Here is a 25,525-nt window from a genome sequence, read left to right on the forward strand (position 1 = left end):
TACTTAAACAATTGATTAGTATATTATTGGAAAAAAATATACATAATAGAATTTAAAAAAAAATTGCATTAAAATTCAATAAAAAAGTTAGAAAAATAATTCTGCGAAACACGCATAGACAGGTAATTTACAAATTTATTTTAAGATTAAGGCGATATATAAGATGTAAAGAAGTTTTAAAAAACTCTACTCTAAACTCAGCTGCACGACAGCCCATGGAGGGCCAAGGCCTACTATGCCCATCTCAGTTTTCTGGACCTAGGGCTCTTGGGTGCAGGAGCAGATGTTCCGGTCAGGTGGTCAGCCGAACGCGGAACCCCCAGTGTTTAGTTCCCAATCATGCTTGGTACTTATTTATCGACCCACTGAAGGGATGAAAGGCTGAGTCAGCCTTGCCCGGCCGAAGCGCTACCGCTCAGCCACCGGGGGAAGTTTTAAGATGATTAAAAATGTTGACTACGCATTCGTATTAATAATTATAAAATATATATTCAAGAAATTGATAAATATATTATTCCAAATCTATGCATACGTGTGTATATTATTGAAATTGTATCAGTTACTGAAAAAGAAAATCAAAAATTAAAAAATTAATCACATTAAGTAAGCACAATCTGGTGCATAATCATATTCTATCAGAAGCACGCCTTTATAAAAGTAGACATTCGTTGAATAAAGTGTTTTTTATTCAAAATGTTTTATTCATAATTTCTTTACTAAATTACAAATACATTATTAAATGACTAAAAAGAAACATTGTATTTTATAGCTTGAAAGAAATAAAAATAAAAAGATTAGCAAACGATTATTAACGAAAAAAATATGAATGAAATTTTACACTACGCGCGCGAAGTCAAGTTCCTCGCAAGTTTATCACATTTTAATATTAATCGCCCCATTTAATCATTTTTTTATTGTCGCCAAATTATTTTTTTAAAAATAATTAATTTTAATTTTTTTCAGCTTCTAATAAATAAAAACAGTTGAAACTTTAGATTTTTCTATTGAAAAATATGTAGATTATTATGGTATAAAAAAATTCATACCTTATAATTCAAAATTTTTTCATCCTCAATTTAATTAAATAATAAAAAATAATTAATAATTATTAAAAATTATTTTTTTCATGAAATTATCTTTGGGTAAATGAGTTTTATGAGTGGGTGCAATTTTTTTTGAATTGCTTCATTAGTTTTGAAAATATGACTGAAAACGCAAAAAGCGAAATTAACATTAAGGGGTACGAACTTTGGATCGCTCTCCTGACCAAACTATGGGGACCACATTTCCCAGATTGCGGCTACCCCCTATATTTTGAAGGTTAGGAATCCAAATATGTAAAAAAAAATACATGTTTATTCAGAGAAAGTACGTTTTTGTGTCAGATTTCGTAACTTAATTAATAGTTAGCACTAATTAATTAGCATATTTGAGGTCACCCCCGGGAACCATTAAGATTGACACTTAGATCGTGAAAATCCGATCATTATAACAAAAGTTATTCAGGGTGATATCTTTTTTTTTTTGCTGACTGTACACTATTGATGCTGCAGTAAGATCCTAAATACTACTAGAGATACCTCTAATAATAACTCGAAATATATCGGCATTTAAGAAATGTTAAGTAGTATTTAGAAATCAAATTTATGAAATATTTAATGATTAAAAATTGTACATAAAGATTGCGAAGTTGATATTTTTGTCATACGATCGCCAACTAGCATTCTCGTTCAGGATTGTTCACATCCTTCTCCCAAAACTAGCAAAATTGTATCATCGTATACCACGCGATGAAGGAAGAGTCAAGTGCCAACTCCTGGTGAACGAACACTAATGCAACATTGGAATAAGTTTTTGAATATTTAAAAAATTAAACCACAAACACTTTTCCTTTTCCTAAAACTGTGGCTTTTCTCCATATTGACGTTCTGCGCCATTTTCAAAGTCAGCGTAGACAGCGCTGGCTTCAGATAGGCTAAACTTGACCTGACAGTCATAAGTAACAGTTGCAGACTCACAACAGTTATAAAAATAGCATATTATTCGCAAAAGAGTATAATTTCATATTACGACATAGCCTTCGAAAAACAGCTTTAAGGCATTGAACTGTCATTGGCATTGAACTGTCATTGTGAAGTGCCTAGAGTTCTACCACCAATAACGCATTGAAGTCCATCAAGCTTGAGATCAATGGGAATCAGTATGTATGGGAAGTAAAGGTGACACATGAGCGCGATGCTGACTACATTCGTATCGTCAGACCACTGGTCACAAAATTGTGGAATCTCAATCTCCATAATCCCCTTGGCTGACATCAGCTTACTCTGGGATTCCTTTTACTTTTGACTTTTTACAGAAATCCACGATTACAGTGAGAATTGAATCAGCTACCTTTAATATTTACACTTTTAATTAAAGAACTAGGAGGCTTCGCCCCCTCCTCGCTGGCGCTCGCCAATCCCCGGAACTGCTTTCGCAGTTCATTTCGGATTGCTTCGGAATCCGATGCTCGCTTTGTTCGCTCATTGGATACGTTCTTAACGTCTAGCTTTTGTATACTTTTTTGAACACTGAATTTCCGAAAACTTTTCGCTGTAGAAAATTCTAAACCTGTGCATTTCAATATTAATTTGAAATTGCAAACAGTTCACATATTTTTCTTAATCACACTATTCTAAATTTCAGTTGTTGAGAAAAGTAACTGTTGTAAGTTTTGTTTTAAAGTCTTTCCCACCAGAGGGCTAAAACCATGAGTTGTAAAACAATATGAAATAGTACTGAACGACGGATGTAAAGCATCGGCTTCGATGAAGATAATTTTGTGAGAATTTTTTTTTATAATTCGGTGAGAATTCTCCCGATTAGACATATGATGCTCACTACGTGCTCTTGCGCGCCGAAGCCAATCAATTAAACGTATTAGCGTTTTATCTAATATAGATTAGCCATATGATGCTCACTACGTGCTCTTGCGCGCCGAAGCCTATCAATTAAAAATGAAAACTGTTGCCAACGCGAGAAAAGAAATATCATCGGTTTTATTGATACATACGTATTAGCGTTTTATATAATATAGATAGATTGCTTTTTTGGTTATTGGTTATTTAGTAAAAATAGGCAATCAGTCCCGTCCCGCTAATTCCTACAATGCTAGTTCCTACAATGCTTCATGCGCGAAATATTATCGAAATCAAAGAGAAAAATGCACAGAACATTCAGTTTTTATTTTAAAATAAATTACTTAAGTCATTATGGCATTTGATATTTTGAGTGTTTGTTGATTGTCTCTATTAAAATTCTTTTTCTAAGGTTTTAATATTATTTCTAATCAGAAAAAAAGTCAAATAAGAGTTTAGAAAACATTAATAGTAGGTATTGATTTAGTAATTGGCATTGACGCCAATGAGGAAAATATTAAGAAAATGCTATGTTGTTTTGATTTTCTTTATTTTTATCATCAATTTTATTATTTAGCTATTTCTGTTCAGTTTTTATCATCAATTTTATTTCTTCGAAAATTAGGAGAATGATTCGGGATACAACTTTTTATTAACTTTTACAAACCGTCTGGCACTGAAATATTTTCAGTCATTCAATATTTTCTATTTTAATTTTGGAGTACTAACTGAAATGCTAAGCGAAATAAAAAGTAATCATGTTTCAAACATTTAGGCTTTTGTTTGTAAAATTCCATCCCATTTGAAAATTAAATATTAAATGTTTCAACAACAAAAAAATTGACACGAATCTTGAAAATGCTTTAATTTTGCTGTTGCTATTGCTCTGAGGTAACTGATACAAATCATATCGGTTCCATCAGATTGATGACTTTGATGAAATGAATTGTAGCCATGGGATCTGTCAAATATCCCTTTGTGAGTTCAAGACAATACAGATCGTGTTCCGGTGGTCATTGGTGCAGTCTGGTGGCGCAGATGGCACCTTTCTATGACACCTGTTTGAGGTCAGAATTATGTAGTATTCCTAAAATGGTTTCAAAAACTAGAATTCTGAAGATATAAGTGTTTAGGTGATGCTTGATGCTTATGCATCGAGGCTGCAACGCAACATTTTAAAAAATCTTTTAAAAAAAAACTTTTTTAAAATACACAATAAACGGTTGCCAATAGCTAATCAATGAGTATGCGAATTTCTGGCAAAATTATCTCAGGTAAATAAATTTAGAATAATTTTTAATGGTCAGGTAAAAATAATAGTATATTGTAAGGCATTGATGGAATTTTTCGATTAAAGAAGTGCTCATTAACATCGAAACTCACGATAGCTAGAGACGAGAAACTTTAGTTATTTACAATATTGGTGTCCCAGCCATGGAGGCTCAAGGGGTAGAGCGTTCTCTTTCTAATGAGATGAACCGGGTTCAAATCTCAGCGATGGCTGGTCGATACGAATTCCGCACTCGACATGAACCGACAGCAGTTCCAACGCAGAATATCTTCAGAGGAAGACGAATCATGGCTTAGAGTCCCCTTCCTTCAGGCTAAACATTGGAGGTTTTCGTGGTTTTCTTTTCCGGTTAACGCGGGTTAGTACAATTAAAAAGCTTTCCATCAAGGTAATTTTCTCCCAATACTTGATCCATGAGTTTCCCGTTCTACTAAATTGGGTTTAAAATTACAAGGCTACGGAATTGAACATTAGTAGTCGTAAACCCGAAATTGGGCTGGTTGTTCAACGACGGTTATAAAATATTGGTGTCCAAAACTAAGAGTACTTTGACCTTTAATTTTCAGAACTACTGGAATGAAAGTCAGTGTCAACATTTGTTGATCTAAGAAAGGAAAAAAATACTAATAAATACATATTTTATAGAGAGATCTGATGGTCCTCTTTCTCCCCTGTATAAAATATGAACCATTTGTTTTACGATTTAAATTGGCCAACCAGAATTTTATCCTAAGATTGATCAATGTTGTGTCATAAGTAAATATTAACAATAAAAGTTAGTTGCAGAAAAAGTTATCCATCATTTCTCTGTGAATGTTTGCAGTATTTCATTTTTAATCAAAATAAAACATTAAAACACAACAATGCATAAATAAAAATCCCACATTATATTTTAAAATCTAGTTTCCCCTTGGCATTCGAAGCATTCAGAATTCCGAGTAGAATAGTCTCACGAGTGCATTATTTAAATGAATTCGAAGTTTCACAACAAAACTTTTATCCTGTCATTTTGCTTCCCTCCTATATGTATTTGGAATAAATAAATAAATAAAAACTTTTCAAAAGCAATCATCTTGTTTCCAAACAGCTTACCTGTTGCCACAAAATGGCAAAAAGATTGCAGCCATTTCCCGGACATTTGCTTACGATGACATTCCTTTTCCGATCTGTTGCCAAATCCCCGAAGATAAAATAAAATAAATGGTTGACGTTCCATTATAACTTTAACTCTTACTTTAGACCCAACTTCATGAATCTAAAAAATAAATATTTTTATTTTAAGTTTCGAAGAATAAGTATCCAATGAAAAAGCATAAACACAACATGAGCGATTTTTCATTATTATTATTTTGAAATATTTCACGCAAAATTAGCTTATTTAATTTACTACACAAATTCAAATAAAAATGGTGAAAAATTCTAAATTTAAAATTGGTACTTAGATTCAGAAGAGAATGTTTATTGGTTTAACTAAAAATATATTAAGGTTATATATTTAAGGTTTGATATGCTTGTAGAAAAGCAAAGAAATTACTTCTTTTTTAAAAATTCAAAGCCTTGTTGCATAATTTTGTCTTTACTAATTCAACAACCAATAACATAATTTCATTTTAAAAATTAATGCATTCATAATTACAATAAGTTCAAAATGTAGAGAAAGCATGGAAGAAATCACAGAACAATGAAAAAAGGAGGGAAATGAAAAATAATAATAAAAATAAAAATGACAAGAAACCGGGGGGAAAAATTAGAAAGAAAGGAAAAAAAGAAAAAAAATTTTTGAAACTCCGGAATATAAAGGATATAATCCTTTGATCAGCTCACACGATTATGTCAGCAAAAAGGAGTACGGATATAATCGTGTGAGTCGATGAAAAAATTATATCTTTTATTTTCCGGATTTTTATTTATTTCTTCCTTTTTTTCGAACTTTTTTTCCGGTTTCTTATTATTTTTCTTAATTTTCATCGTGTTTTTTATTTTACATCGTTTTTTCCCTTTTGTATATATATATATATATATATATATATATATATATATATATATATATATATATATATATATATATATATATATATATATATATATATATATATATATATATATATATATATATATATATATATATATATATATATATATATATATATATACATATATATATATACATATCTGATTCGAAGTTAGAAATCCGAGTCCGTCAAAAAAAATTACGTTTATTCAGAGAAGTACGTTAGCATATTTATAGTCACCCCTTCAAACAATTAAGAGAGAGTGACGTGAAGATCCGATCGTTAGATCAATAGGGTTCGATGTTCAGGGTGGTCCGTTTTTTATTTTGCGCACTCTTCATGGATGGATGCTGGTATAACATTTGCATGCGAAAACTGACCACTGTTCTTTTAAATTGTACAGGTCATTGAAAATAAATTGTTAATATGTGAACTAAGTTGAAAAGTGATTTTTTATGCATTGAACATGGTAAGAAATTTGTATGAAAAATAAAGCAAGATATATAATTGAAAATGAATGATTTTTTTTTCTTCCTAAAAGGAATATGAAAATTGCTTTGGGGGGCGACGAGGAGAATTCCCTCTTATTTTCAGAATCTCAGATAATTAAGAACATATTTTAACCTATCAAAGTTGTGTGAAACAATAATGCTATGAAATTGCAGAACGAAATAAATTTGCATACATAATAACTAAATAAACACTTGGAGAATACAAAGTTATTAATTTCATTATAATTCAGCAAAATTGAGTTGCACAATAAGACTGTGAAAATATGAAAGGAATTCAAATTGCGAACTCCCGAACTGAAACCAATTAGTCATCGCGATCTAAATTTGAATTGTTTATTTTTACCAGCTCATTTATTTGTAATTTCATGCAAAACTGTTTCAGAAAAGAATTTCTCAATAAATAATTCATGAGACGTTATCTGTTTTTAAAAATTACAAATAGATCTGCATTTTGGAAACTTACCTACGTCATTGATTATCACAAAGGATGCCTACTTTATAAAATATTGAATTTTCCTTTCCTTCACAAAGCTGATAGATTTTGTCATTGAATAAATTTAAAGATTAGCTGAATTATTTGATTCAAAATTTGTCTTTACTCAATAGGCATATCATATTAAAATATTAGAAACAAATTATTAATTCTACTTTTGTAAATTTTAGCTTTTATCCTCAAAAGTCAAAAAATTTATATTTTTACAAAATTCATTCTAATTATCGTATTTAAATTTCTGACTGATAAATTTAAAATAGTTTATTTTGAGCTTAAGTTTTACCTATACATCCTTTTTAATCTTCTTTGTAATTCTCCAGTTTTGACAAGAACGGATTAAAAATATATAGCGCAATGCACACAAAAAAATTAAACATTTTAAATAACTTTTGATTTAATGGTGGGATTTTCACGTGCAGGGACTCAACCATAATGGTTCGAAGGGGGGTAAGGGTCACCTCAGATATAATAACTAGTAGTGTTAATAACGGATTGTTATTAGTTATGTATTAGCGAATTTTAAGTATCTGAATTTCTTATAGTTGGATTTCTTAAGAACTACTCGGCAGATTTTGCTGAAATTTTATATTTTGTAATATAAAATCACACTCTTTAAAATGATGCAAAAATATATATTTATATATATATATATACCATATATATATACCATTAAATTGTTTTTCTACTACTATTAAATAATATATTAAAAATTGGTAGATAATTACTTGAGGTTCTTTTTTGTGGGAAATAATAGCTGAAAAAAACTAATTTTATAATTTTATGCAAAAAAGTTTTAAAGCGCTAAAGAAATCCTCGAGATAGGACAAAATACGCAGAAAGTAAAATTACATTAAGATTCTAAATTTCGATCAACTCTCATGAATAAATGTGACTACCCCATACATATTGGGGGTCAAAAATCATAATCATTTAATGAATGTTTATTGAGAGAAGGCACGTTCTTACGTCTGTTTTTATGATTTAAATTTTCATCTGTACTAACTAATTAGCATATTTGAGGTGTCCTCCTCAAACCATTTAGATTGAATCATTTTAGTGAATGAAAATTCAATCATTAGATCAAAAGTTATTTAGGGTGTTTCATTTAATGTGCACTGCACAATAGCTACTGAAATAGAGATGCTATTTTCAATTCAAATAATTTTTTTTTAATTTTCCATTTACTGTTTTCTTGAAAACTCTATTAATTATAACTTATTTAACAAGTTATGCTTGATTAGATAAATTGAAATAACGTCTATGTTTAAGAACTCGAAACATTGCTTAGTGAATTATGTAATCGCCTTAATTAACTGAGCAAATAACATCATTACGTACAAAAGCATTCAATTGGAGATTCACGCTCTACTCCTAATGTAGTTTGGAAGATAAAAGATTAGAATATTTGGTCTTCATTAAATGCTTTAAATTAAATGTTTGCAATAATGCATACTAATGGGCATAAATAAAATTATTCTCATGCAAGAATACTAGTACATTTGTATAATGTGCATTTTGATATCGATTTCATGTAATTTACGTAAACATGAATTTTCTTAACTTTCTAAATATAGTTTGGTAACACTACGGTAAAATAATGCATTACTGTGTCTTGAAGTAATATAATAACTAATAACAGGCAGTATGCTTCTTAATAGTTTCGGTTCTTTTAATAAAATGTTTGAATTGTTAAAGTTAACTTTTTCAGAACTATTTACTGTCTTCTTTTTTACGCATATTACTTTGGACATTCTGAAAACAACATTTGTTGCATACCTGGTAATGTAAATACTTTATTTCTTCATAAATTACTAGTTCAAAAGTAAGCGCCATTTTCAAGACTTGGGAGACGTGAATGATGAAAACTAAACAGATTGGAAAAATAAAACTGAAAGTTGCCAACGAAAAAATATCGAAAACTAAGTAAAGGTAAAAAAAAAAAAAGAACACGGTAGCCGAAAGGCATCCTGTTTTATTCATACGAATGAAACAAGACCAGCTGAATAGACAGGGTGGAAAGAAATGTGATGCTTTCAAATTTAAATGTATGTCCAAGATTCCGAAAATATTTAAAATTTAACATTTTAACATGTTTTTATGTGTGACTTTAAAATATATACAGATGACACTTGGTGCAGGCCCTAAAACCCCTTTGACGTTGTTATACTCTATGTAAATAATAAAAAAAAATGGTTTAAGGTTACGCTATATCCCCAACTCTAAACACTTACCCCCTCTCTCTTACCAGGATGTCAGCATATGTTTCTTTTTGCCCAAGTCAGTATATACAGACTACTTACTAAAACGTACTGTCTTAGAGGAAAAAGCAAAATTCATTGTAACCATGGTAACGTTAAGTGAAATATATGGAGAAAATGAAAATCACTAAAAATTGAGACGCGTATAATATTTATTTACAAAGTGTTTAACCATGGATTAGAACAAAAAACTTACTCACTGAAAATAGCATTGTGCATACATTTTCACCACAAGGCACGTAGACGTAGGCCATGAGGAATAAAAATGAAAAGCTTTCATTTGAAAAACTTTTCAAATCAAAGATAATATTCAGAAAATATTATGAAAATAGTATATTATGAAAATATTATATTATGAAAATATTATATTATGAAAATATTATATTACGCATTATATTATGAAAATTTTAAAATCCCTTGAGTCATCCCTGAGAAAAAAAATCAGATTTATGATTTTTTTTTTAAATTGACATTGACGTAAAATGACCGAATATTTAAACAGAATATTTTAATTCGAAACATTATCACGAAACTTCCTGGCAAAAATTTCCGCTCTTTTATTAAGGATTAAGGATGAATCAAAATATTGAAAAATACAAATTTACAGAAAATGATTTTGAAAATTTACTTAAATACATTTAAACTTGCTGTATAGATGCATTTTAGAGTGTATTTAAGTGATAAGAATATTTTCATAACAATTTAAGTCGAATAAAGGAAATTAAAAGCTTATAACCTCTTCGTTCACATTCAATTTTGAAATTTTACTGTACTTTTGGTGTTTCAAATTGTCACTTCCCGTTTTCGGATTAACTATAGCTGTGCTGAGCCACCGCAGCTCAAAATAGGTTTATTGCAAAAAAACAAAACAAAAAAAATGGGAGTTGGTGAGCGAAGCAAGGAGGGGGCAAGCCTGCTAGTGGTTTATAATAATGTTAAAAGACGAAACCAGTTTTGATTACTTTACTAAAAATTAGAAGAAAAAATTTGGGTAAAAACTGAAACAGACCTTTAATTTAAATATGTTAACTATAATAAATATTCTAATTCCATTTTTTTAAAAATAAAAATGAATAATGAATACTATAATAACAACATTTGTTAAAACACACTAGTTTAAAATGGTTTATGCCAGGGTGGAAAAAAGTAACTCTGGACTAGTAAAGAGATGGCTGCTCTAAGTACCTTAAAACTTATTTAAATAGTAAAAACGAAACTTGAGAAAATTATCTCTTAACTTTGAAAAATGTTCTTCATAATACATAATGCAAAAACATTTTGAAAAAAAGGGGAAATAAAACCTTTAAAAATTGTTTGAATAAACTATCATCCTAAATAAAATTTGTACTCTGTAAAACTAAATTCCTTTCTTACAGTAAAAAAAAACTATATGAAAGTGCTTGAAATTTTTTTTCTCCAAATTTAATATTTCAATGTAGTTTTTTACACAATCTTTTTTGGAAGAAAATTAGCTTACGACATTATTTTAAAAATATTCATTCTTATCACAAAACACGTGAATAATGCTTTAGATCCAAAAACATGATGTATCGTAAAGGAAATATGTTCTCCTTGAGTTAACAAATTTATTATTAAATCGAGTTGGCTTACATTTATTTTCAGAATTCACTGCCAAGCAAGAAAGAATAGCTGAGTAAATATTAACGCCAAGTCAGTGCTTTCAACTTTCTACCAGACTGTGTTAAACTCTGAATTTTTTATTTCAAGTAAGTCATTGGGGTATTTCAAGTAAATCATGGTGGCATGTAATCATTCAAGTTAATCATGGCAAAACTACTATGTGTGGCAACATTAAAGATACTTCTGAGTGTAAAAAGGACCACTTTTACGCCATAAAACCAACCACAAAGACTGCTCCCTAAAGACCGCGGGATTAGTTATTTAACTATTCAGCACAAGGTAAAAAGTTAGAAAACAGTGAATGGATCAACCTCTTTCCAAAAATACTTAATGTTAAAAATTTTTTTGTTTTTTTTAGATTTTATTATTGTAAGAGCTGATGTCTGAAAATTTTTTGCTGATATACGATTTTGGAAACTACGATTTGGGACCAATGAGCATCGATGGCTCAGTAGATAAGGTACTGGGAGGCCATTGTTAAGAACAGAGGTTCGATCCCCATTGGCGTCTTGAAGCCCATCCAGCTTCAGATCGATGAGAACCAACTTTTCAGGGAAGTGTCCCAGTGAGGGCCTGGCACAGTGAGGACTACATTGACATAATCATGCCATTGGTCACGAAATTGTGAAGCCTTATTTTCCGTGACCCCCTATCCTACAACGGGCTGTTGCGGGAATGCTTTTTATTGGAAAATTTGGGAAATGATGAGAACTCATAAAAAAGATGAATTTATGTTTAAAAAATTCTTGAAGTAAATAAAGCTAAATCCACGAGTTAAGAATGAAAAGCAGTAGCTTTTGCAAAGTTAATTTTCTTGCAATATCTGAAGCTATGGAGGTTAGAAAAAGAGGAGTAGGACGTAACGTCTCCAGTGAATAGATGGCATTGAAGCTGTTGAAAAGCTAAGTGGAGAAGCATTTTGCAGGCGTATTTTCTCTTTCTTAAGAGTTACACTGTTAGAATTTTCATTAAATTGCGGTAAAATAACAGTAAAAAGAAGAAAAATAATAATAATTTTAAACATTTCTAAACATTTGTTAAGCATTTCTAAAATTTGAAGTTTACTATTATTACAGATATTTAAATATGAGAGCATGATTTAATCAAGATTTTTTGGAGCTATTGAGGCTACTTCAGTTTGACTAAATTTTCTTTAAAAAAGAAACACATTTTCTAAATTATTTATCTTTTATGTAACAAGTTCTGTTAAAAAAATCCATAGATATCTACTATTATTACTAAAAGTCGGAAGTAATAAATAATAAGTCAGGATTAATTGTTGGAGGAAACAGAAAAGAGTTGAAAGACGACTACTATACCCTTACCCTTAGGTACCCCTTATTAGATACCCTTTCAAGTTTCAACCTGCAATTAAACCTGTTTTGATGCTTATAACATCCTCTATTGTAATTGACCAGATTTCGATAGCGTTATTGTTTTTTTCTTGGATTTAATATTTGTTTGCAACCCTCAAAAAGTACGCTTTTTTTTTCTTCCTTTTTCTTGTTAAGCATTCTAAAAATGCATGCAAATGACAGTCTTAACGGGACATACTGAATTATAAAACGTACATAAGAACAAGACCCTTACATATTAAAAAGAAAAAGAAATTTCGGCAAATAGAGGAATCTGCCATATGCTTAATTAATAATTAATGTAATAAAGAGAATAATTAAAACTTCTTGGAAACAATTATGAAAAAGAAATATTCCCATTTTTTCCACCCAAAATAAAGAAAATTAAAAAAGGTTGTATTTTTTTTTCTCTTTTCTTAAGTTTAAAAAAATGCTATAGTTATGGCGGTGCAAAAGTTTCTTTTACGTCAATATCAAACAGGGAGTTGCTGAAATACCTTTGTTTTACCTTACAATATAAACATAAAGAAAAAAAATTAACCACAATAATTAGCACTGAATAATCATTTCAAAGAACAAAAAAACATCTAAGCACTTCTATTAAATTCTTGTTTAACAAAACTTTCTTTCTTTTGCTTTTTTTTTTTTTTTTTTTTTTTTTTTGCTTCTTTTTTTTCTGTTGCAAGGTGGAGAAAAAAGTAAAAGAGAAAAAAATGGTTTTCTAAACGCTTCATTTTTTTTCCACAATCAACACAAAAATTTCAAGTTAACTTATTTTAACTTAACTCTCAAGATACGTTGATTTATTAAAATTATCATAATATATGGTGACAAATATATTATATAGAGGAATATTTTTAAAGCTAGTGGTTTGCGCCCCCTGCTCACTGACGCTCGCCAACCCCCGAAAATTGCTACGCAATCTTATATGGTTTGTTTCGCAAACCAAGCTCGCTTCACTCGCTACTAACTTAGGTATATTGCAAATGCACAAAATTATAAGAATTCAAAACAATCATTCAAATCCATATAAAAACTTTTTTTTAAAAAAAAATTACATCTTTTTAGTAAGTACTAAGTCATTAAAATAAATTTGAATTCAAATAAATGACATGTAATTCGTTAAACCTATTGGAAATGTGCTATAGTATAATTCGTGATATGAATCAAAAATCGTCAAATAAATTCGTAATATACAAATTCGTGAAAAAAAGCGCTTTCGACAAAATACTAAAATAGAAATCTATCTACAAAGACTACTCACTTCCGCCTAGCTTAATAGTATGAGATTGCCGCAGCTGATGCTCTCTGGTCATTTCAGTTTCCGTTTTTAAAGGCGCTATATGTTGAGCCACCTCAGCTAGATTTGGCATGTGACATTTTTAGCGGCAATCATTGGTCAATTCGCCGTGTAAGGGAAATAGTAACGTAAACAAAACAAAGCAAACGTTGCTACCGGCGGAAAATAAATACAGCCAAAATTTGGGAGCCACGTAAGAGAATTATATATATTAGATTATTACAAATTATTTTTTTTTACAAATATTATTTTTCAAAACTTTTAACTCTGATACAAAGAGAGTGTCGTGGTAACAAGTTATGGTGGTATAAAAGTATTATGTTGAAAAACTCTGTATCCATATAACATTAAAAAATGGAATGATTAATAATTTTAGGTATGAAAATGGGAGAAAACAAAAAAGTAACTGTTTCTAGTAAAGATACGAAAGTTAAAAAAAAAAAAGTGAAACTAATTATTATTGCAAAATTCTATTCACAATTTTAATTTTAAGTAATTTAAGCAAAGTCATGCAATTTTAATCTGGATTCACATTTCAGAATAGTTTTGACTGACATTTTTAAACACTAGTTCTTTTTTTTTTTTTTTTTTTAATTGAACATGAACATTATCAGGTTAAATCTCGGAGCTTGGAGCTACACACATGTAAATTTTCGGAGCCTATTTTGTGACTTTTAAGAAAAATAATTCACGCAACATTAATATAATAACACTATTATAAATTTATAGGATCCGTAAAAATTGTTTTAAAATGAATTGTATACAAATTTATGAAAGTAAAAATATTCAAGTAAAATAAAAAATTTTAAAATTAATACTGTTTAATACTTCCATTATAATCTATACTATTTAATAAGCAAAATGGAACTTAACATTTTCCACTATCGAAATAAATTTATTTCATTTTTAGTTAGGCTTCAAAAGACTTCCTAATGCAGCAGCCACTATATAATGCTTCCAATTTGATTCGAGGTGCACACCTTTTTTTTATGGTCATTGCAGCATCAGATTACGGGTAAAAAAGTTTTGAGTTCAAACCCAGTCGGTATAAAGAATATCTCTTTCTGACACCCCCTCAACACTGATGACCACAGATAATGAACACACAACTACTTCACAATTCGACAGATGGCAGCACTAAATTACGTTACCTTGTCCAAATCTTCTGGATTCCAAACAATATCAAGTCCCGAGCATAAAAAAAACTTCCACGAGTGTAATATATAAATTTATTTTTACCCTCTGTGATTGGAACGCTTTTAGCCGGTACTAACCGCAATTTAGCAAATGAAATTTTTAGGGGAAAACAGATAAGAAAGGATTAAAGCTAGACATTAAATCATAGACACCTGAATGATGAGACTAGGTTCATTCCACCACACCCATGAACGGAACATCGGACTTCACTTAATTCCAATATTTTACAAAAGATAAAAACATCATATAAAATAAGTGTCTTAAAGATTTGTTAAATAACTTGAATTTATTTAAACGAAAACTTTATGTTGAAATATATTAAACCTTACACACTAAGAAACGGTAATAGCATAAATTAATCACGTCTAGATCGAGAGTGCGGGAAATTGCATTTTATGATATAAATGGAATCTATATGCAAATGTGATGACAACATTTGTATAGTCTGTACATAAAATTATATTATGAATCGTGTCTAAATTAGGCGTAGTTATTAAATTTGTATTAAAATTAGATGGATCGATATATTGTGTCGCAGAATACATGGGCATTATTTGATGTAGTCAAGTTATCTCATTCAAATACTAGCATTCCAAATTATTGGGCCATCAAATATTAACTTAAAATATAGGTATTATTCGGAGAAAAAAATCTGGTAAAATTACCGTAATTTATGGTAATAACCCTTCAGCTAAAAAATTATATAAAACATAGGTAAAATATAGGTTAAAATATAGGTATTATTCGGAGAAAAAAAATCTGGTAAAATTACCGTAATTTATGGTAATAACCCTTCAGCTAAAAAATTATATAAAACATAATACTTGTATTAAAAACCAAACCACACGGTATTTATATGGTAATTTTTCCGTTCATATGCAACGGTTCACCGAAATTTCAGGTTTTCTAAAATATGGTTCGTATTACCACACATTAAGTAAAGAAATACAATCTTGAGTTTAATATTTGATCTTTAGTTTAAAACATATTTAGTATAGTCTGTTTTACGATTTGTTCAAAAGTATTTTAGTTCGAGACTTTTACTAGTCTCAGATTCTAAATAAATTTATTTAGTTTTAACAGAATTTGTAACAATTTATTTAAAATAGTCGTGAAACACTTTAGAAAAAACACTCTGAAACACTTTAGACTCAATCTCTCTCTATCAAGTAACGAAATATACCTGGTTATTTTAATCTCTGTCAAAAACGAGTTATTTATCGTTTTTCAAACTGTAATTGCATTGTTAAAATTACAATATTTGCTATAGAAAATTTGCCTCTCATAACGATTTGATATTAATAGCGTAAAAATTATAAATCTAAACATTATCTGGACTTATATCTGCAAACATTAACAAATGTGTTTGTTTATACAATGAATTTTAGATATACAAACTATATTTAATTTTGGTAATAACTAAAAATAAAGCATTTTGATTTTTAAAAAAGAACAAAATATGTTTTTCAACAGCGGATTAATATCGTTCAAATTATATATTAATATTAGTTTAAAAAGAAGGAAAAAATGAATTTTACATTTAGTAGTAAGTATCAAAAATTAAATTAATAGAAAATATAATATATAATATCTTAAATATAATTAGAAGCCGTTTAGTTAATGTATTCATACAATCTCTTGGTTAGATTCTAATGCGTTCATGTTGAGACTTGCGATTGGAGTACTTCGGTATTTCAAATCAAATGCTTTTGAAGATCTCGTTACTAAGTTGCCGCTCTGTTGCAGTTGCGTCATGTATATACAGATAGCACTAGAGACATGTCTATCCTTCGATAGTTAAGCAACCATTTAATTACTAAAAGTTTTGTTGCTATGATTGGTTAATCTTGAAAATGACATTATCTAGTTTAGTAGTTAATCAAGTTTAATACTTCAAAATGATAATATTTAGTCAGAATTGTAAAATTTAATTTATTTGTTTACATTTTAAATAAACAAAATTCATGTAGTTATAATGCCCTATTTAATGTCCTTTCAATTTCAATATATTATGGAATATATTATTTAATTTCACTCTAACCGATATTCTCTTCTGGTGACTTATAAAATAAAAATATATCTCGAAAGTATTGAACATCTGTCTGAAATTTATTTTGTCATTTAACTCAATTTTTCTTTACTAAAATAAAATAATAATAAAAAATTTAACGGTAGCTCTCAGTCAAAACGGTATATATTTCCGTGAGCCTGTAATAAGAAAATGTAAGAAGTTGAAAATTTTAAAATGCATTTTAAGTGAATTGTGAAGTTTTATTTATATATGCCATTTAATTTTTAATTCAGTCATAATGTTACTTGGTATGCAGCTTCAACATTATGCCACAATTCATCGACCGTAGTCACTGATGAGTAGTTGCGTGCCAGTCGTTCGGCAACCAATTGGTGAGAGGTCAAGAAAACTTGCAGGCCAGGGCAACAAACCTGTTCTGTGTCAAGGAAGATCGGGACAGTGTGGGCAACATGCGGTCGTGCATTGTCCTGCTGAACGTAGTGTTGTGGAGGCCTCAAAGAGAAGGCAGAGCAACTTGCCCTTAGACATCAAAAATGCAACGGTTGCTGTTCAAAGTGCCGGCAATGCGAACAAGAGGTGATCGAGACGTGTATCCACTGGCAACCCCATACCATTACTCCAGGTGATGGGCCAGTATGACAATGCAAGCTGCCAGTGGGCATTCTCCACGATGTTACCAAACACGGATGCGGCCACCATGATGCTGTATACAGAACCTGGATTCGCCTGAAAAGACGACGTCGTGCCATTCCTGCGTCCAGGTTCGTCGTTGCTCATACCATTGGAGGGGCTTCTGCCTGTGAGGCAGCATCAAGGGTAGCCGAAGACATGGTCGCCGTACTGACAGTTGATGATGCTGCATGGGCTGTCAGAACGGCGACGAACTGTTCGTGCAGACACTTGTTGTCTTGCAAATGATCTCATTTGTACTCAGGGTTCGTGACTCTTAAAGCCATGTGGATAACATATCTGTTTCCTCGGCTGTTAGTGATGTGGATATGACTATGTGGTCATGCATATGACCGCATAGTGCATATGACCGTCATGAACCATCGATTCCATATTCTGCTAACATTCATGGGATCTCAACCAACTCGAGCAGCAATACTTCGGTATGATAAACCGCAATCCCGGTAGGCCACAATTCGACCTCGATCAAACTCAGACACATGCTAGTAGGTATTTCTCCTTCTTACACGTGGCATAACAAAGACTTTTTTACTCAAGAACAACGCTCAAATTCAATTTCTGTATGAAAAACTTACTGTCAAATCTCTTCTTTTGTACACATTGTAGATGCCGGTACAGCCGCATGCTTTGCATGAATGCGCTGATTAGCTAATCATTTGCATACCAAAACATGCTTTATCCGTCCTGTAAATTTCACGTCCATGGTGCGTCGCCTTCCTGGTGTATCAATTTTAATGGCCAATCGTGTAATTCGATATTATTCATTACAAAACAATGAAACAATTTTATTCCTCTTAGTAAATATTTTTATATAAATTAGTCCTTTATAAGTTAATTCGTTCATAATTGTCTTGCTATAATTTGCAATATAATTTGTTCACAAGTCTCGTGGTACCACCTAAAGAAAATCGATCTCATTCAGGGTATAAAAGCTGAAAAAAATTGGGAAGCATTGCTCTAGCACATGCTTGGAAAACCTGAATGGGTTCATAATAAAGCAGAATTTACCTAGATATTAACAACATACATACTGGATACAGAAATTCATCGCAAATATTTACGTTGAGATTTCTTCCACAAAAATTTACTTTGACATCGCAAATATTTACTTTGGTCCAAAATAAATGGAAAAAAATTCTGTAAAAATTACTATACTGTATGGTGATGAGATTTCTGATTAAAAAAACATACTTCTGGTTAATAAAACCGAAATATACGGTATTTAAACCATTCATTTCATTTGTAAATAATTTGATAATCCTTTTCGTTAACGTGGTAACCTGTTAGCGGTTTCAAAATTATAGTTCTTATTACCATACATTTAGTTAAAAAACATAAAACTAAAAAGTAAATTATACGGAATAAATAATTTTTATACCATGCTCCAAAGTATCATGATAAAATAACCATGTTTTACCACATTTGCCAAATTTTATCACATGTTTTCAAAACATATTTATTGTAAATTTTACCAAATTCATCACCAAAGCGTGATGGTCTCATAGAGCCAGATAAGTGGTCTCACAGAGCTAAAAACTCCGTAAATAGTACTATATTTAAGTAGTTTTGCCCATACATTTTTCTCAATATAGCATATATTCCCCAATTGATAATTGTTTAACAGAAACTACTCACGACAAAAAATATATATGATAACTGTAAAATATACCGGCTAATGAAGTTACACACACATTTAACACAATTTAAATCAAAATCTTTCACAAAATATCTAAAAACTGCATTTCAAATTGAAAATTAAACTTGCTATCTTTGAAAAAAATGTCTAAGTACGCTCTTTTCTAATCCATCACACGTTCAATTAAATAATGTCGTTTCCATTCCCTAACGCGATTATATATCGTTCCCACAGCTTATGTATCGTCTAAATTCTTTCACAAAAGTCAAATGTATCTAATACATTTGCGTGACACTGTCTTGATAACAATTAAATTACACATTATTTTCATCCATTTATCCATCGTTACATTATTTTTTTTAAAGAAATGCAAATAATTTAATTTTAGATTCATCTTTGCTGTACTTGCATTGCAAAATTACTCATTTTAATTATTTTTGGTCTTAAATACATTAAAAAAAATATTTTTATTTGCGATAAGAGAAGAGTTGTTTTACGTGATCATTATCTTTATTATTTCCTGAATTTAAGTAAAGAAAATAAAGTAAGTGGGCTTTTAAAGGCATTAAATTGCAATAAATGGCGCAAATTGAGTAATCAACAAGGATGAAGTTTAAGGCGAATTATAGAAGGGTAATTAAATATATTGTCTCTAAGAGATAAAATTTCTTAACTGTCGTAGCATAATATATTATTACTAATAAATAACTGAATCTAACATTAGTAGGTTTAGGCATACTTTTTTGTTAGAAATGAAATTATTTTAAAAACTGCTGAGACATCAAACTTTTAAGATTTCATTTAATTTAAATCCGATACTAATTTTATTGAAGTAATTTATTTCAGCAGAGAGAGAGAGAGAAAGATTGGCTTTTATTTTTCTCAGTTATAAAAGTTATTTATTTTTGCAGAGATTTCTTAATTTATTTAATGATCTCTAAGAAAAAAAAACTTAATCAGCATCATAACAGAAATGTTTGAGAGTGCTTACTAAGTATAAGATTGTCTGTTGCTTATTGCGTGTTTGCTTATAGCATATACTGCTTGTTTGTTGTAATGTGTAGCTCATTAAGTTAAAGAGTATGTATTAAATGTAAATCTTTTATGAACTATTTTTTAATAGTCAATAATCAATGATACGTATAATTAAAAATTTTTATTCCCTCATTTTACACTGGGCTTAAAAAATATATTTTTCGTTATTTTAAAATAACATGACGCAAAAAAGTTTAAAAAAAATATAATAATAAATAAAATGGAAAGCAAAATCTAAGAATTTATCAAGGAATAATTAAAGACACTCACTGTTAAAAATTTCTGAGAAAAAAAGGGTTAAATAACAATTTATTTAATTTTTGTTTTATCATATTTGAACAAAATAGTCAAAAACCCATAAATAAGAGGGTATGCAGTTAATAAACTGTGAGAAAAACAGTTTATTAACTGCTTTTATTGAATACTGCTAAACACCCAAACTTTGATAGCAACAATTAGGCCCATCTAATGAAGCCACTTAATTGCCTGCAGATGGATGCATATTGAGACGAGAGGGCAAATCTGTCAATCTCGTGTCCGACGGAACGGGGGTTCGGGTCTCGGTGTTAATATCACAAAATGTTATACATTCCGTTTAAAACATGAAGAGTTTCCAGTATCCTGCAATCCCCAACTTGTGACCCTGAACTATTAGAATACGATTCTCTCATTCAAAGATGACAGCCCCATAAAGCAGCTGAACTATCTCCAATGTCCAGTTAAATTTTTTATCTATGGTTTTGAAACCATGTTAGTTGTAAATGGAAAAAAAACATGTATTCATGGTTTTTTTAACCACACTTATTATAAATGGTTTCAAAAACGTAAATGTTAAAAAATGTTCTTTTCCGTAAACTTTACGGTTAATTTAATGGACAGACTGCTGCCAGTCATTTTACCATAATTTAAGAATGAAAATTCCAACAGTGTACTAGTACTGCACGGAAACGAGTTCCATTAAAACTTTTTGTATTTAATTTAAACTTAAGAAAGTTGACGATCTCAGTTCTAGTTTCAAAATATTAGCGACAACTTCACTTATTTTTCATTTAGTTGGAAAGCGTTGGCAACCGGATTCTGGAAAACATTGAACTACAATAGTGTAAAAAAATTTATTTGCAACCTTACACTGTAAAAAATTCTAGATCAAATTATAATATAAAGTACTGGTACTTTGTTTACATTATCAGTAAAATCTATTTTTACAGAAAGGCATCCTACTGTACAGCAATATTTATTTAACTTGAGTGATTCAGTGATTTTAAGATAATTATTACTGTATTATTTATGGAATATCAGATTTTTTGTTCCGTAGCATGTTCCGATGAAAACAGATTTTACAGTAAAAAGAGCTGGCACCCTGAGTGAGGGTACTTTTTACCATAATTTGATCTGGAATTTTTACAGCGTAATAGGGAACCAGTTTTGACCCTATTATCTATCAGAATATACTATCTTAAGCTTGATTATACGATACTTCAGTTTGTATTGTACGGAAGCAAGCACTGTAAAAAATTCCAGATCAAATTACGATGAAAAGTATAAGCACCCTGAGTGCTGTATTCGCTAAATCCATTTTCCTGTAAAATCAATTTTCACTGTAAAATTTTATACTGTTATTTTCGCTGCAATATTTATTTAATTTCAATGATTTAGTGATTTTACAGTTAATATTTCAGTAAAAGTTACGGTATATCAGATTTTTCTTTCCGTGGAGTTTTAAGGTAAAAAGAATTGGTACTCAGGGTACCAGTACTTTTTACCATAACTTGATCCGGAATTTTTCATAGTGTGGTATGATTTACCACTTTATTAAAGTTTCAGCAATTTGCGATATTATGGTTTAACACCTCAGGATTTTGATATAAATTTTATCGAAAATATTTTTAAAGATTATAAGCCGATTGCTTCTGATTTCAGCTAACAATATTTTTTCAAATCACAAATTTTTCGTGGATTATCGCTCGTCAGGACAAATTTTTAAACCGAGACCTAATGGGTTTAGCCAATTGTAGATTATGAATGTAGAGTCACAAACACTGTTAACAAACCAAGCAGTTAAATTTTCAAAAACAAACTAAGTTTATTGACGACGATACCTGCATTTTTTCTACTAATGATTTAGTTTGAAGAAATATACTGCATGATCTTGCACATAAACATCCCTCGTACCATTACAAGGATTCCACTTCCTTGAAAGTCTAAACTTCCATGACTAAGTTTTAAGAAAACGAAGTAAGTACAAAGATTTCAGGGAGAAATGTACGATCATGCAAATGAAGACTTCTATTGAAGTCTGAACTTACGAGACTGTAAGTTTCAAGCGGAACAAGGGCAATGATTTAGGGATAGTCTCAGACTTTAAGCATAAGACTTAATGTCATCGATCAATCGTAACCTATTGAGAATTGTGGTTGAGGTGATTTTTTTTCTCTCCCCGTGTGGAAAACATTATCCTATGAGGGGTGGTATTATGATCGATTTCGATTAACTCAAAACATGAAAACTTTTATGATATTATTACGTAACATAATTAGATCTTTAATAAGAGCTTAAATTCTGCTGATTTGGAACGAATATCCATCGTCTTTCCGACAAGATCTAATAGACATAGATTCATATTGCTAAAAAATCTAAATGTAAATTAAGATAACTATGCTATAATTTATACTAATTTGTATAAAAAAGGGGAAAAGAAGTTTAACTTCGAACCATTATATCGGTTCTTATAACCGTAATATTATTTTCCGAATGTGCTGCAACTTTAATAAGGTGTTAAACTGTGCCATGTCTCTGTTCAAGTTGAGTCATATTATCCTAAAATTAAATATAAGAAGTGCAATAATGTGGTTCGGCTGAACACCATATTAAGGTTTCATCAAATTCAGACCGACACTACAATTAACACGCTCGAAAATATCTATTGATGTAAAGTTAAATTACTTAAGTAAAATTTGAACATTATATAGAAAAACATTTTTTTCGTTTGAAGGAATCAGCAGTTGGAATAACATTGTGAAACTTAAAGAAAATGTATATTTTGGATATCTTCCAAATAACTTTCCTTAATTTAATCTTTCTCGAAACTCTAACTTAGTTAAATGTCCAAAACAACTAAACACGGCATTTGTTATCAAACTGTATAAAAGAAATGCAAAAGCTTTTGATAAAACAAATTTTAAATAGAAAAGTAAACGTATTTGATAACTGTAAAAATAGAGCAATAAGTAATGATACAACGTATAATAGATTATAAATATTATATTCTTGTAAGTACTGCTTTTAATTTAAATTATATGTTTCCAGGTACTTTTGGCAACTTTTTTTTTAAAATATGAAGCTTGTAATAATTCAATTTTTAATCGTTTTGATGCTTTGTAGTATAAAATGCTAAACTTGCAGTAATTTTGATTAAATGTTTTCTTTCTTTTTTAGATTTTTAAATTAAAAAATTGCTGAAAAATAAAGTTTTTTTTAAATACTTCACACTATGAAAAGTTTAGAAAATGTATTTACTGAGAAAAATTTTCACCATTATATTTGTAGCTACTAAATCTTAAAAATAGCCTAAAAGCTTGGCTAGCTCTAAATTAAAATAACTATAATTTATGGCAATTTTATCAGCATTATATCAATATTTTGAAAAACGTACGCTTCATCTTGACGAAAGAAGGAAAAAAGGTACATACACATGATACACATTTCAGTCTACCTTAAAAATTAATTTTTTGCTATCACTATACCCTTTGTTTTGTGTATAACTGTACACAGTCAAGATATATATTTAAAATCATGAACACGAATTTGTAAAGGTCTGGTTTCTTAGGACAAGCGCCTTATCTGGACGTCGGCGGGACGTCAACGTCCCGCTGACGCCAACAAAATACTGGTTTGTTAGCTCAAGGCCTGGTTTCTTAGAACTAGCGCCTTATCTGGGAGTCAGCGGAAAGTTGACGTAGAGCTGACGCCAAAAAAAGACTTTTTCGCTAGCTCAGCGTGAGCAGTCGGTCCAACGCAGACATTATCTCTCATTGCGCATGCGTTAATAACGTAAACAAATATTTATTTTGAATTTGTATTGATTTTGTTATTGTCGACCAGTGTTTTAGAGAACAAATAATGACTTTGTCCAAGAAAAAACACATTATAGCTGAGCTAAATGAAGAGTGCTACATTTAATAAAGAAGCTATGTTTAATGTCAAAATCAAAATCTTGGCTGATTTCTATGTGCTGTTGGATGTTGTCCGCCATTGCTTCTGTGGTTAACGTCACGTTGTAATCCAACTGCAGTTGAGTTGGACGGCAATTGTAGTTCAAGATGAGCGCTCGATGACGTATACTATCAAACTCACAAATGGACCAATCAGAGGTTAGCGCTGATTTCCAGCTGACGGCGTCCTGTCCTAAGAAACCAGGCCTTAAGACATAATTATGAATTAACCTTTCATGCTATTGCTATGCAATCTTTTCGGACGAAAAACATTTAACATGTCTTATGGCTACCAAACCTCACAGGAATTTAAAAAGATGTGGCATAAAGTTACAAAGTAACTGGGTATGCCTTTGCGGAGGTGAGTTTGCTTTTTTATTGAGTTAGCTTTTTTTTAAAAGTGACATTGTTACCTTGATCTGCCTGCTATTTCAGGGTTCTTCATCATCCAGTGAATGGTCTTTTCAAGCCCGAGGCTCCTTAAATCGATTCTTGATCATATAAAAGAGCAAATTACTATATTATTAACAAGACCAATTCAAAACCCCTTTTGAGACGTGGTGGCTCAAGGGTCGAGCATTCACCTTCCAATGAATTGGACCGGGCTCGAATCCCAGCGATAGCTGGTCGTTACTAATTCCCCATCCAGCTCGCACCGACCACAGTATTGAAGTAAAAATATCGTCGTTGGTAGATGGGTCATGGATTAGAGTCCCCTTGCCATTGGGCTAACCGTGAGAGGTTTTCGTGGTTTTCCTCTCCATGTAACGCAAATGCGGGTTAGTTCCATCAAAAAGACCTCCACAAAGGTATATTTCTCCCAATACTTGATCCAGGAGTTCCCTTATCTTCTGTATCAGGGTCAAAATTACAAGGCCACAGAGTTGAACATTAGCTGTCGTATACCCTAAATTGGGTCGGCTGTTCAACGATGGTTATAAAATTAAGTAAAATAAAAATCCCTT

The 25,525-nt window shown here is 30.5% G+C and overlaps 1 long non-coding RNA gene across 1 annotated transcript in view; it reads right to left on the reverse strand.

The window, feature by feature from the left end:
- The window catches only part of LOC139425511 (uncharacterized), a 188,375-nt gene extending 163,084 nt beyond the window's left edge, over positions 1 to 25,291 (reverse strand). Inside the window, exons 1-2 of the long non-coding RNA XR_015432750.1 lie at positions 24,974 to 25,291; positions 5,281 to 5,443 (exon numbers count right to left, since the gene is read on the reverse strand). This is a non-coding gene — a long non-coding RNA (uncharacterized LOC139425511). The remainder of the gene's footprint in view (positions 1 to 5,280; positions 5,444 to 24,973) is intronic.
- Between the last annotated feature and the right edge of the window lie 234 nt (positions 25,292 to 25,525).

The sequence above is a fragment of the Parasteatoda tepidariorum genome, chromosome 1 (genome assembly GCF_982258835.1).
Source record: "Parasteatoda tepidariorum strain Cologne lab strain chromosome 1, Ptep-v5.0, whole genome shotgun sequence".
Taxonomy (NCBI): domain Eukaryota; kingdom Metazoa; phylum Arthropoda; class Arachnida; order Araneae; family Theridiidae; genus Parasteatoda; species Parasteatoda tepidariorum.